Below are 15,865 nucleotides of genomic sequence, written 5' to 3'. Positions count from 1 at the left end.
GCCATTCGATTTATGATATTTGTAGCTTCTTCGGCGCTTTTAGACAATAAAGAGCCACCCGAGGTAGCATCCAACAACGTCTTGCAATTTGGTTAAAGTCCATTTTTGAAAATATGGATTTGAGTCAATTCATCAAATCCATGCCCTTTTATACTTCCAAAGCATGGATTTGAATCTTTCCCACGCCTCATTTAATGATTCATTGATTCCTTGTGAAAACACTGAGATGGCCGTCTTGGATTCCATGAACCGGTTATGGGAGAAGAATCTTTCGATGAACTTCTCTTCCAACATGTTCCAGTCTGTCATGACGGCTGGTGTTTGATCTAAGTACCAATCTTTTGCTTTGCCGAACAAAGCGTGGGGAAATAATCTTCTGAACAACGGTAGCTCCTGAGCCTGATCCACTCCGGCCGCCAATGCTATCTCATAAAATTTTGTGAGAAAAGCAAAGGGATCTTCATGGTCCATTCCGGTGAATGGACTTCCATATAATAAATTGAGAGTTCCCGTTTTCATCTCGGCTTGCCTTTCCGTGTGGTTGGCAAACTGAGCAGTGTTCCTTGGACTGTTTACACATGGAGTGGAAATGGGCGGTGGTGGTGGTTCCATGATTGGTATGAACGGTGGGGGATGTGTGGTAGAAGAACTTTCTCCTTGTTCTTGTCGCTGTCTAGCCTGTTGCCTCCTTCATCTCGTTTTGCTATTCAGCCTCCTTGCGGTTCTCTCGATCTCGGGATCAAAAAGAAGTTCATCCACAGGGATCTTCCCTCGCATAAAACGTAAGCTGCACACTAAACCAAACAAATTACAAGCACAAGTCAAACATTCGAAAGCTAAAAATTAAGCAACCATTGCGATGCTCGCAATATCAATTCACAATCCCCGGCAACGACGCCATTTTGTTGAATGTAATTTTAAGTGTCGGGTTTTTGTTATCGTCTCCACAGGGATTGTGAGATATCACCGCCTTTTGACAGTTGTTTTAATTCTTAGCTTAAGGTAACAATGGGGTTTTGGTATTTGTCACGGTATCTTGCATAAAAGTGTAATAAAATGCGGTAAAAGTTTTGGTTTTAATATTTGAGAAATATTGCCAAAGTTAGGGTTCGACGATCACTTTGCATGTATATGTTCGATCAACAAAACTTATAAACTCCTTTAGATGATAAACTATTTCACAAAGTCCTCCCAATGTGTTTATCTCTAACACACATTGTGAGTTTTCCCATTTTGATCCATTGTTTATCTCTAACACAATCTATCAAAATGACAACTTTTTGGATCAATCTTATGGTGAACAAAATCATTCATTACTATCTCTAGCTAACAAACAAGATTGGATGAAAACCTAGGTTAAGAGTTGGTAAACATCTCTCGATCATAAACCAACACAAAGAGTTTTGAATAAGAACAAAGTTTTCACCATATATTCACCATTAAAGAGTTTACAAATGAAGATCATCCCATTTACACACAAAGCTAATGATCATCTACATCTAACCTTGACAAAATGAAGGACTTAGCTACTCATTTTCATGGTAGCTTGGTCAACAAGTTTCGGAAGAAGGTTGATCAACATCCGAGTCGAATAATCGAGATTGGATGGGAATCCACCTTCTTTTTGTGAAAGATTGTTAAGAGATGAAGAGAAATGATTTCTAGGTCACAAAAGATCCCAAGAGCAATGCTGGAAAATATCTCAAAAGTACAAAATTATGGAGGTGCAAAAGTATGGCTCCAAAAAGTAGCCCTTGCTACTTATAGAGCTGCTACTGAGCTGTCATGCTCGCTAGGCGAGCAGAATGGCTCGCCTAGCGAGCCCCTAAATAGGCACCTGAGGCACCTGCGCCCAGGGAAATAACCTTTGCCAGACTGGCATGTTCGCTAGGCGAACAAAATCTTCGCTAGGCGAAGCCCACGCTTCAACCTTCGCTCCAGCGAGCTTGAGAGGTTTTGCTACTGGAATGCTCGCTGGGAGCTCGCTAATGGCTCGCCTAGCGAGTGAGTGCTGGCTGCGCTTTTCACCAAGTCTGGACGTGTTCGCTACACACCTCGCTGGCAGCTCGCCTAGCGAGTTTGTTGATGTTTGCCACTGTAAAATACTGGAGCTTTTCGCTGGGTTCTCGCTGGGCGCTCGCCTAGCGAGCCCTTCGCCACAGCCCTCGCCTAGCGAGCAAGCTGATGAATGCATCTTTTCTTTGGTCCCTTTGCCAACTTTCTTGTGGCTTAATTTTCTATTATTTCATGCCTAATTCCTGCACAATAACACACAAATCAAAGGTACCAAGATCGTTTATCATTGTATTGCAATTCATCAAAAACAAAGGTTGTTTCGAACACTTTAGCAAGGAAACGGAGTGAAAGATGCCCATATTTGATAGCTCAAATAAGCACTTTTGGGTATCTAACACCCAAGACAAGAGGATAGCTTGTAAGGGCCTCCATGTTTAAAAGTATTATGTGAACAAATAAAGAAAGTACTTTTTGCATGCAAAATTTATGTTCCTTTTCTTTCAGTTGTTTTCCTTTTTAACCAAAAAATAAAATGGCAAAACATTTCTTTTCCTTTTTTCCACTTTATTAAAAAGCATACTAAATATAAGCTCATCACATGCAAAGCAAACAAAACTTTCAGTTGTTTTTAATATTGTAATGCATATTAAAAAGCATTACAATATGGCAAGAATCAACTGTAAGTCTGGACTTCCAATCAACCAAGCTGAAGATGACAGTGAGGAAGATTGTGAATTACTAGTTGAACTAGCACGACTCCTTGAGCACGAAGAAAAAGAGATTCAGCCATACAAAGAACCAATGAATGTCATTAATTTGGGTTATGAAACCGATAAAAAAGAAGTAAAAGTTGGGGCATCTCTTCTAAGCATGTACACTCTGAGTTGGTTGAGTTATTGCACGAGTATGTTGACGTCTTCGCTTGGTCATATCAAGATATACCAGGGTTAGACACCAGCATTGTTGAACATCACTTGCCGCTCAAGCCTGAGTGTCCTCCCGTCAAGCAAAAGCTCAGAAGAACCAAACCTGACATGGCACTCAAGATCAGAGAAGAGGTTAAAAAGTAGTTTGATGCTGGCTTTCTGGCCATTTCTGAGTATCCATAGTGGGTTGCTAACATCGTTCCAGTTCTGAAGAAAGACGACAAAGTCAGAATGTATGTAGATTACTGAGACCTCAATAAAGCGAGTCCAAAGGATGATTTCCCTTTGCCTCACATTGATGTTTTGGTTGATAATACAACTTATTTTTCTGTCTTTTCCTTCATGGATGGGTTCTTAGGGTATAATCAGATAAAGATGTCGCCAAAAGATATGGAGAAGACAACTTTCATCACACCTTGGGGAACTTACTACTACAAACTAATATCGTTCGGCCTGAAGAATGCAGGGGCAACATATCAACGTGCCATGGTAATCCTCTTTCACGATATGATTCATGAAGAGATCGAGGTTTACGTGGACGACATGATTGCTAAATCCAGAACTGAGGAAGATCACTTAGAGAACCTGAGGAAATTGTTTACCAGACTATAAATGCACTTTTGGGGTCCGATCCGGTAAGCTCATGGGTTTCATAGTCAGTCATAAAGGTATTGAGGTTGATCCCAACAAAGTTCGATCCATCCAAGAAATGTCATCTCCCCGAACAGAAAAAGAAGTCCAAGGTTTCCTTGGTCGACTCAGTTACATCTCCGGGTTAAGAGCTATGAGGTCTTATCCTCATTACCCTTTTTGCATGAGCATCCCTAACCCTACCAACTCATTGATTTTTCTTCTCCTAAGAACACGTTAACTCCTTCTATTACAGGCGAGTAAATCTCCAAAGGTCGAGCATCCGGTAGATTGCTGTAGTAACGTCGTTCGTCCAAAACCCAATCCATAACCCCGTAGTTAGCCGAACTACGGTTTGCTCTGATTCTCATTCCAGATGAGATACGTAGGCATAAGACGTGATGTCTTAGCGAGCACAATTACCCTTAACCCCTAGGTAGCCGAGCTATGAAGACTCTGATTCTCATATTCAGATGAGATACGTATGCAGTGGATGCGACATCCGTGCGAGTCATTTTCTTTTGACCCCTTTTTTTAGTAAATAACACATTAGATAAACCCACACCCTTTAGACAAGAACTACAAAAGTGGATCCCGTAGAGTACTATGGATGTGAGGGGTGCTAATACCTTCCCTTCACATAATTGACTCCCGAACCCAAGATTTGGTTGCGAGACCCTGTCTTGTCCTTTCCTTTTTCCAGGTTTACTTCGAGCGTTTCCTTTCCCTCCTTTGGGATAAATAACGCACGGTGGCGACTCTCCTGTCTTTCTTCACCGGTTGTTTTTTTTCGCATTCCATTTTTCAGGTTGTGACAGCTGGCGACTCTGCTGGGGACCCGGTTTCCCTAAGCGAGTCCCTCCTAGATTTTGTAGGTTGTTTGTTTATTGGGTGTTTATTCTTTTGTACAGTTATTTATCTTTCAGCATTTACCTGCTTTATTGCATTGTGTACATATGACTGCCGTATCTGCTGGTTCTGTTTGTGAGATGAGTTCTATACCCGAACTCGAGTGTACTTAGGATAGGAGAATGGCATAGTCTTGTTGACTTGTGTGGAGTGATTCCTTATCAAGTTGACTTGCAAGCCCATTCACTTGGTGGAGGTCATGTTGGGATCAATAATGTCACACAAGTAAGTTGTGGTTAGACATTACTTTTTCCAATATAGACCTTAGAAGCCAAGGACCTTAGTTTACCAAACCCATCTTGGCCTATTCGTAGGACGTAGTGCGAAAGTCGTTCAAGTGTAAGATTTGATACGATTGTTACGCGATACTACACTCATAAGAGTCTCTCTTGAGAATATTTTTGGAATACGAGTAGTCGTTCCTCCGATAATATCCGAAAGATGGGATTATGACTATGGGAACCTTTTGTAGAACATGTTTGGCAGATTTAAACCTTAGTACACTCCCTTTGGGTGGTTCTTAACCTAAACTCCATGCTCGTGACTTGCAACAAACCCTTGATTCATGGTTGATCCGTTCAAGTATCCTTAATATCAATGAAACTTGGGTGTTGATAAGGTGTAAACCATAATCCACCAAAATTGGATGGTTGATATTAAGGATAACATGATCCATCCCATGACCTTTGTTTGGTGTGCTTTGCTTGATCCTCTTAATTTCTCTCCAGGCAGTGCAACCTGACAGATGTTCAAGCGGATCCAGCAATTCTGATTGACATGCCATTGCATTGCATAACATCATCTGCATATTTGCATCCAACATCTCATGCTTATTCATTTGCAGGGTATTCCCTTTTTAAGGGGGGGCCTTAAAATTGAATAAGCAGTGCATTGCATACCATACATACTAACCCTTGTTTGTTTTGCAGGTGTTACCGCAGTGTCTAATGTTTGTTCCCTGTTGCGGGCAGTTATTGGTCCCAAGTGAATTCACAGGTACCCGACAAAGGAAAACTGTCCACGACTAGCAATGGACCAGATACAGAAAGAACTGGCTGATATGCGTGAAAGGATGGATCAGTTCATGACATTGATGACTGGTATGGCAGAAGGCCAGGCGAAGCTGAAGGAATTGGTTGAGCAACCGAGGCCCGATCCATAGGTGGAAATACCAAGTGCTGAGGGGAATTCTGGTAACCCTGGGAACGCTGATAACCCTGTGAACACTGGAAACGCGGGTAACGCAAATGTTGATGGAAACCCGGGTAATGTTGGCAACACGGGAAATGTTGGGAATGGTATTGGCGGAAGGTACAATGTGAATCAAGGGATTCGGATTAACGGGCGCCCCGTTACTGAAGATTGTCAGTATGATCAATTTTCTTTGCACGACGAGGCCCTCGAGACCACTCGCCGTATGGATGAGCTTGCTGAGAAGCTCAAATATTTGGAGTCTCAAAATTCCTTAGGTTTTGATGTCACCAATCTTGGTCTGATTCAGGGAGTAAGGATCCCTCACAAGTTCAAACCCCCTACTTTTGAGAAATACAACGGGGCTTCTTGCCCACACACTCATCTCCAATCTTATCTGGGAGGGTTGGGAGCTCACACTGAAGATGAAAAGCTGTGGATGTACTATTTTGAAGACAGTTTAACTGGAGCTTCTCGTGAATGGTATTCTCAGTTGTCTCGTACTACCATCAAGAGCTGGAAAGACTTGGCAGAGGCTTTTGTCAAGCAATATCAATACAACTTGGACATGGCTCCAAATAGGACCTTGTTGCAAGGAATGTCTCAGACTGCCAAGGAAACCTTTAGAGAATATGCTCAGCGTTGGAGACAGATTGTTGCATCCGTCCAACCCCCTATGTCTGAAAGGGAGATGGCGGACATGTTCATGAACACTCTTCAAGGCAATTGTATCGAGAGATTGGCTGCTTTCCCGTCAATCAGCTTTGCAGAGATAATGATTGCTGGAGAAAGGATCGAGAGTGTGTTGAAGATGGGCCAAATTCAAGACAACAGTGCTTCCAACTCATCAGTTCCCAAGAAACCGTTTGCTGGTAACGGTCAGCGAAGAAGAGAAGGTGAGACGAGCGTTGTATATGCCGGCAGAGGCAGGAGCAGAGGACGCCCTAATTATTATCAAGATCAAGTGGCCGCAGTCACTATTCCAACACCTGTTCCTCAACCGCAGTATCATCCGCAACAGCAACCCAGGTACAACAATCAACAACAAGGAGGTAATCCGGGTCAGCAGAGACCCTATCAACAATTTCCAAGGCAGGCGGATCGGGTCATTGAGCCAATCCCAATGCCTTATTTTGTATTACTTCCCAAGCTGATTGACATGAATCTGGTTACGTTGAGAACTCTGGCCCCACCGGTCGATCTCAACAATCTGCCTAGAGGTTATGATGTCAACGCCAGATGTGCTTTTCACTCCAACGCACCTGGCCATACTACAGATAATTGCAAGGCTCTCCAGCTAAAGGTACAAGATTTGAGAGATGCCCAGGCCATCAATTTTTCTCCGGTGCCTAATGTTATCCAAAACCCGATGCCAGCTCACGACGGGCAGAGGATTAATGTTGTTGATAGTGGGGAAACTTTGAATTTGGTTTCTGATGTGAATAAAGTGAAGACTTCGCTATCGGTGGTCAAAGACCGACTCTTGAAAGGACGGATTTTCCCGGGCTATGGGGAAGAGTGCAGAAATTGTCAAGACGCCGAGAACGGATGTGATAGTTTGAGAAGGGGTATTCAACAACTGATAGATGAAGGTTGTCTTCAGTTCGATCAGACTCGTCCAGTGAAGAATGATGTGTCGACAGTAACGTTTTATTTCACTCCTGAAGAAATATATGTTCCCGAGAGACCCGCTCCGACAACAATATATTTCCCAGAAAGTCCAGCACCAATTTACTCTGACAACCCTCAACCGACTTTGATTGGTCCGGTCACCATCACGGTACCAGGACCTGTTCCGTATGAGAAAGACAGTGCTATCCCGTGGCACTATGGGGCTGATATCTACTGCCAGGGGCAAAAAGTTAACGAAGAAGACATTGACATTGGTAGCTCCGCTGTAGACAATGTTGGAGGAATTGGTGGCTTCACTCGCAGTGGACGCCTATTTGCACCATCAACATTGCGCACGAATGCTGAAGATGAGGCAGCTGCCAAGGCTAAAGGAAAACATGTATCCACCGAAGAGGTTACTACCGAGGAAGCTCCTCCTAAGACCGCATTCGAGAAGGAAGTGGATGAGTTTATGAGGATTATCAAGAAAAGTGACTACAAGGTAGTCGACCAGCTAAATCAAGCACCCTCAAAGATCTCCATTCTCTCACTATTGATGTGCTCTGAGGTACACAGAGCAGCCTTGTTAAAAGTACTGAATATGGCTTATGTTCCCCCAGAGATAACTGTTGACCAACTGGAGTCGGTAGTTTCGAATGTACACACTAGCCATGTGCTAGGTTTCACCGATTATGACCTAACATCTGCGGGCAGGAATCACAACAAAGCCTTGCATATCACAATGGAATGCAAAGGGACGATGCTTTCCCATGTTTTGGTTGATACAGGTTCTTCTCTGAATGTTCTCCCAAATAAAGCCTTAACGAAGTTGGATTGCGATGACGCCACCCTGAGGCCGAGTAATTTAGTTGTAAGGGCTTTTGATGGCTCTAAGCGAGCTGTTTGTGGCGAAGTTGAGTTGCCAGTTAAGATTGGACCGCAGGTATTCAAGAGTACCTTTTATGTGATGGATATCCAGCCTGCCTATAGCTGTCTGCTAGGTCGACCCTGGATTCATGCTGCCGGTGTTGTTACTTCTACTCTCCACCAGAAGCTCAAATATGGACTAGAAGGTCATATCGTCACCGTCTGTGGTGAAGAGGATATTTTTGTTAGCCACCTGTCTACATTTAAGTATGTGGAGATGGATGGCGAGACGCATGAGATGCTGTGTCAGGGCTTCGAAGCCATAAACATCAGTGAGGTCGCGCCCGAAACTGTCTTTTCACCTGAGTCTGAGAAGGTCGGGACTTATATCTCTTCATACAAGCAAGTTGTTGAAGTGGTTAAGGCTGGTAATGCCCAAGGTTGGGGCAAATTTGTGGAGCCAATCATAAAAGAAGACAAGTTTGGATTGGGGTATACTCCGGGGTCTCAGAAGAATGAAGTCGGTACTTTCTCCAGCGGGGGTTTGGTTTCTCCCCACACCGTCAATGCTGCAGATGAAGACAAGGCTGACAACGACTGTGACTTAGATAGTTGGATTCGCCCGTGTGTCCCAGGAGAAAAACTCGACAATTGGTCGTCTGAAAAAGTCGTCCGGTTTACTCTACTGAAGGAGTAATTTTTATTGTTTTCCTTTTATCACATGCATAACAAAGTCTTACACTTTGACCAAGGTGTAATGACTCATCTGTAGGGCCATCCATTTAGTTACATTTCGCAATTATTTTCATCATCAATAAAGGACAGCTTTTGCAAACAATTTTGTGTTCTCTTTCTTTCAATTATTTTTACTTTTACAAAAACGGCAATGTTTCTTTTTCATGTTTCTTTTTCGTTTTTCTTTCCAAAAAACACCTCGTAAAATTGATCACCCGGATCTCACTGCTAACGACACTGCTATGGCCAAGTATGACTTCGACAATCCTATCTATCAAGCCGAAGAAGGGGTTGAGGAAGATTGTAAATTGTCTGAGGAGTTAGCCAGGTTGTTGAAACAGGAGGACCGAGCTATCACACCTTATCAGGAGGTGGTTGAGACCATCAACATTGGTACCGAAGACGACAAGAAAGACATCAAGATCGGGGCCAGTCTACAGGCCGAGAGGAAAAGACCGTTGATCATGTACTTGACTGTGTTAGAAAGGTCAATGGGTTGTGTACTCGGTCAGCATGACGAGTCAGGTCGAAAAGAGCATGCAATATACTACCTTAGCAAAAAGTTTACCGACGGTGAACAAAGATACTCACTGCTCGAGAAAACTTGCCGCGCTTTGGCATGGGCTGCTCGCCGACTAAGACAGTATATGTTGACTCACACGACTCTATTGATATCAAAGATGGATCAAGTCAAGTATATTTTTGAAAAGCCAGCAGGGTTGCTAGGTGACAAATGATGCTGACAGAGTATGACATCCAATACACTTCACAAAAAGCCATAAAAGGAAGTGTCTTGTCAGACTATCTTGCCGCGCAACCGATTGATGATTACCAACCTATGAGGTTCGACTTTCCTGATGAGGACATCATGTTTCTCAAATCGAAAGATTGCGAGGAACCACTCCCGGAGGAGGGGCCTGACCCTGAATCCAAATGGATTATGATGTTTGATGGGGCTGTCAACGTCAATGGTCGCGGAGTTGGTGCAGTGTTGATCACACCGGAGGGGGTTCATATGCCATTTTGTGCCAGAATAACTTTTCCCTGCACCAACAATGAAGTCGGGCGAAGCAGAATGGGTCCGTTCTCGATACAATCAACTAAGCCTAGTTGAGGAAAAGAGACTAGCAGCTATATGCCATGGCCAGCTATATCAGAGACGGACGAAGAGAGCGTTTGATCAGAAAGTACGCCCTCGGGAGTATCGAGTCAGTGAATTGGTACTCAAAAGAATTCTTCCTCCCAACACAGATCACAGGGGCAAATGGACACCGAACAACGAGGGTCCATACGTGGTTAAAAGAGTTTTCTCTGGCGGAGCTCTGATGCTAACAACCATGGATGGCGAAGACTTCCCGTCCCCTGTCAACTCAGACGCAGTTAAAAAATACTTCGCATAAAATAGACCTGCTGGACAATAAAAAGAATAGTCCAGGCAAAAAGAGCATCCCGACGAACCAAAAAAAAAAGAACAAAGAGGTTCGGGCAAAAATTAGGGATATAAAAAAAATGTACACCCGGTGAGTCGAAAACCCGAAAGGGCGGCTCAGGCAAAAAAGGGTATCCCGGTGGATTGAAAACCCAAAAGGGCGGTCCACGCAAAAGTTAGGGAATAAGCGAATAACTGTGATCTGAGTTCATCCGTGTTATATCACCGTTTCATTCAATCCGGCAATCTTCGAAGGTAAAAGATCGACTAATCATCCACTTCAGAAAGCAAGATGAGCAGAGCGTCTTGAGGACATACGAGCCATAGTAAAGTCGAAACTCAGTGGGACCCCGTTTCCACATTGCCATTAGGATAGTTTCTCTTGTTCAATTTATAGCGATCGCCTCTTTCCAGGGATCAGCTTCCTGATGTACTCGCCTATTCCTGGCACAAATTTTTCAACCAACAAAAGTCGAATAATTCAGTTAAAAAGCCTCTTTACTTTTCATTTATCAGTTTGTTTGCAAAAGATGTCTGAATTCTTGAGGAAACATATTGCATCTGAATGTAATGGTGGCTTTTGTAGATGACTTGTGCAGGAAAACAGTCAAAATTGCTTTGAATGTGCTTAATCCCGGACGGTGAATTCAAACCGAGTAATTCCCCGGGGCATACATGTATTTTTTGGTTACAGGTCACAGGAACCGGATGCCAAGTCATGAATCCTCACCCCCAAGCGGTTGACAAAGCCTCTCCTCTACAGAGCAGGTTCCCCAGTAGAGTTGACAGTATCCAGACTGTATATCCCCAGTAGAGTTGACAGTATCCAGACTGTATATCCCCAGCGGAGTCGACAGTGCCAGACTGTATCTTCCCAGCAACAGCGGAGTAGTCGCATACCCAACAGACAAGAGGGTGGTGTTCCCAGTGTTCATCTCGTCCCCAACAGATTATTTTTTTTAACAGATTTATTTTAATCCCCATCCTGAGGATGATTAGCAAGTTCATATCCCCAACAAAGGTCGATTCCTACGACATTTCCCCAGGAAGTGCTTTCCTCACAGACTCTCCTCGCAGAGCCTCGCCAAGCAAAGTTTTCATAGTTGATACTTCCCCAGCAAGGTCAACTTTTCAAAAAAGGCCGATTTATTTTCGGTGGCTCCCCGATCCCGGCAGACGGATCGTTCCCCACAGAGCATTCAAGGATTGATACAACGATCCGCTCCCTGCCAGAGTTGCTTCCCCAAGCAGATTTCTTTTTTCTTTTGCACCATGCATAACATTTGCATTTGCATTTGCATATCATATCAAGCATACACATAAGTTGATAAACAGGTCCTCCAAAGCAGACTGAAGAATTGCTTTACAACCAGAGTCATGAGATCCAGCCAGAGGATCAAGTGTGAGTGATCCAGCCTGAGGGTCATTTTTGAAGATTCAGCCTGAGAATCTTTTTCCAGTGATCCAGCTTGAGGGTCATTTTGAAGATTCAGCCTGAGAATCGTTTTCCAGCGATCCAACCTGAGGGTCATTTTTGAAGATTCAGCCTGAGAATCGTTGTTCCAGAGATCCAGCCTGAGGGTCATTTCGAAGATTCAGCCTGAGAATCGTTTTCTAGAGATCCAGCCTGAGGGTCATTTCGAAGATTCAGCCAGAGAGTCGACTACGAGCGTTATTTCCCCAGCAAGCCAGCTGGAGGAGTAAATTGACAGCTCAACAGAAAATCAACCTACAAGAGGATCCAGCCCGCATAATCGAAGAGTCGTTATAACATGTTCTAGCCTGAAGAATATGTACGAAGCCCAAAAGTGGGATATTCTCGAAGCTGCATATCTAACATGAAGACTGTAGATTTCGAAAGAGGGTCAACCATCGCATGCCCCAGATGCGAGATCCTGATGATGGGAATTTATCATCAAAACAATCCAGATCTAGCCAGAAGATCAAAGTCAGGTCTAGCCCGAAGACCGAAAAATAGATAGATTCAGCCAGAGAATAAAAGAAAATAGATTCAGCCAGAGAATCGAAACAATTCAGATCTAGCTAGAAGATCGAAGAAGATCTAGCCAGAAGATCGAAGTCAGGTCTAGCCCGAAGACCGGAAATAGATTCAGCCAGAGAATTGAAACAATTCAGATCTAGCCAGAAGATCGAAGTAGATTCAGCCAGAGAATCAAAGAAAATAGATTCAGTCAGAGAATCGAAACAAAGGAGATCTAGCCAGAAGATCGAAGAAGATCTAGCCAGAAGATCGAAGAAGATCTAGCCAGAAGATTGAAACTGTATCCAGCCTGAGGATCAAAATTAACATCCAACCAGAGGACTAAATTGAGTATAGATTCAGCCAGAGGATCGAAACTCCAGATTAAGTCAGAAGACTGATTCAGATTCAGCCAGAGGATCGGAAGAGAAATAAACAGCGCGGTGTATTTCAACATTTTTGTGGTGTTCTCAGAGCGTAAATTTTCGGTCTGTCTTTGGTATTCAATCACAACTCACCCTGCTTGTCTAATAAGAGGTTCGCTTTCATCCTGCTCGGGTTAGCTGATGACTGAATAAGGGCAGCTGTAACACCCCAAAATTTGCCCTCCTCATTCATGCATTCATTTTTAGGTCATTTAACATTAGATACATTGCATTTCATCATGTCAATCAGAATCAGATCCAAGAAACTTTACTTTAAAAAAAACGAAAAAAACGAGAAAAAAAATATAAAAAAATTAATTAATTAAATAAATAAATAGATAAATAAATAAATAAAATATAATAGAAAAATCTTGGACTTGAACCTCTCTCATTTGAGCTCACAAAGCCATGAAAATCAGGTTATAAAAGAGGGAGAACAGACAGAAAAAGGAAGAGAAGCAAAATACTCTGAGGTTTCCTTGAAACAAAACCCTGGACAAAACCTGGAGAGAAACCTGACAGAGAACTCAGAGCAGCCTCCAAACCCTGAAGGGAACTCAACTGCACAAAATCACCTCTGCCTCACATAAACCCTAAAGATTATTTTGTAAACCTCACGGGTGCAACTCAATTTCAATCAATCTCTCCAATCAGGTTTGCCATATATCCATCATCTTTATGCCTTTAATTTGAATGCTCTAAATGTATGAGGTATTATGGGTGAATTTGATACCCTTTTGATGCATGTGTTTGACAAGAGGTTTAGGCCTCCTACCCTTGGTTGCTTTTTGTGAGCTTTTTGTGAATTTTAATGGCATGATTCATGTGGTTACATTTTGATTTGGGGGCAACTCTTGGTTACCCTATTTTGTTTCTCTAACCTGTTTGTTGAGTTTTGTTTTGTGAGGGCTCATATGACTCTTGCAGAGATGGTGTGCCTGGTGTTCCACTTTATTTGTGGGATACCGCCTGGAGGTTTCATTCCGATTACCTGTACTGACTCACTTTCTTTGATGGTGTTAGCTTGGGAGGATCTCAGGGTTTCCTTGTTCCGTTAATTACTGTTACTTCGGATCTTTATCCGTGTGGTATTTTTACATATTTCCTGCATTTTACCGCTTTCCTAGCTGGAAGACCTCGATAGGAGGCAATTTACCACTTTTTGTCATGAGCTCACCCTGCCCCGGGTTAAGAGCTATGAGGTCTTATCCTCATTACCCTTTTTGCATGAGCATCCCTAACCCTACCAACTCATTGATTTTTCTTCTCCTAAGAACACGTTAACTCCTTCTACTACAGGCGAGTAAATCTCCAAAGGTCGAGCATCCGGTAGATTGCGTAGTAACGTCGTTCGTCCAAAACCCAATCCATAACCCCGTAGTTAGCCGAACTACGGCTTGCTCTGATTCTCATTCCAGATGAGATACGTAGGCATAAGACGCGATGTCTTAGCGAGCACAATTACCCTTAACCCCTAGGTAGCCGAGCTACGAAGACTCTGGTTCTCATATTCAGATGAGATACGTATGCAGTGGATGCGACATCCGTGCAAGTCATTTTCTTTTGACCCCTTTTTTTTAGTAAATAACACATTAGATAAACCCACACCCTTTAGACAAGAACTACAAAAGTGGATCCCGTAGAGTACTACGGATGTGAGGGGTGCTAATACCTTCCCTTCGCATAATCGACTCCCGAACCCAAGATTTGGTTGCGAGACCCTGTCTTGTCCTTTCCTTTTTCCAGGTTTACTTCGAGTGTTTCCTTTCCCTCCTTTGGGATAAATAACGCATGGTGGCGACTCTCCTGTCTTTCTTCGCCGGTTGTTTTTTTTCGCATTCCATTTTTCAGGTTGCGACACTTGGCATCCTCCTAACCCCATTTTCATTGGGTTTGTTTTTGGAGAGATCACCAAGAACTTTATGGTTGTATCATACTTGTATTTTATCATTTTTACTAACTAAAATACCAAAAATATGTCTTTGCATTTGCCTAACTCTTATGTAGGAAGGGCATGATCTCATTGATTCATCAAGATCACATCTAGGGTTGGAGACCCTCACGAACAAAGAGCACAACCAATAATTGATCCAAGAATGGTTATGAACATCATATATGAGTCCCAATGATCTCTACATGTTATATTGATCAAGTTTGCTTTAAGAGTTTGAGGGTGATCCGCCTTGGAAATCCTAGTTTGACTAAGTATCTTGAGTAACTTCTCCAACAAGCTATCTCACCAATTTATCAAATTTCTTAAGGGACACTTCAAATTCCATCATCTTATGAATATATTATCTACCATAAGCCAAGAAGGTCAAGAGAATTGAAGATTAGCAAGTTGGTTGATGGTGGTTGGCCAGATGAATTCATCTAATCAAAACTGGGTCTCCCTAGACCCTATCTCCCACAATTTTCACCATATGAAAATGATTCCAAGAGAAAACTTGCTCTAAATGACATTCCAAACAACTTTCATGTTGAGATCTAGAGCTAGTTTTTCTTGGAAAATCATTTTCTATGTTGAAACATTATAGGTCATTTTGTCTAAACCCTAATTTGAAAGTCAACTTCCCAAGGTCATAACTTGCTCAATTTTTTTGAGATGAAAGATTTACAAGTTTAAAAATCAAATTCAATGTGTCTACTTCAACTTTTATGTTTTGAGTGGGAGCTAATTCAACTTTTTTGAGCATGTGATATAAGGCTACATTATAGGTCACTTTTGACCTATACCATTGATCAAGTGATTTTTCCAAACTTCAAAAATGTATAACTCTATCATTTAAAATCCAAATGACATGAAATTGGTTACCATTTTGAAGGTCTTTGAGAGAGATACAACTTTTATGGAGACACTTTTCTCATTTGAAGCTCCTATAAAAAGTTAAGCAAGGTGGAATATTGAGACATATGGCTTGACACTTAGAAAAATTTTGATATGTCAAATTTTTCCAAACTTCCACCTCAAATTTATCCAAGTTCCAAGCTCCAAATGAAAAAGTGTTCAATATCAAACTTGTTCCTCTTGATCTCACCATTCCAAAGAGCTCAAATTCATTCATTTTGGACTTGAAATGCATAGGTTGTGCATGGCTTAAACAGGCTGATATCATTTGGCATGGATCAATCTTCAAGCATCAAT

This window comes from Lathyrus oleraceus, chromosome 4, assembly GCF_024323335.1.
Source record: "Lathyrus oleraceus cultivar Zhongwan6 chromosome 4, CAAS_Psat_ZW6_1.0, whole genome shotgun sequence".
In the NCBI taxonomy this organism is placed as follows: domain Eukaryota; kingdom Viridiplantae; phylum Streptophyta; class Magnoliopsida; order Fabales; family Fabaceae; genus Lathyrus; species Lathyrus oleraceus.
The sequence above is the reverse complement of the archived record's forward strand: the minus strand, read 5'-3'. Positions refer to the sequence as shown.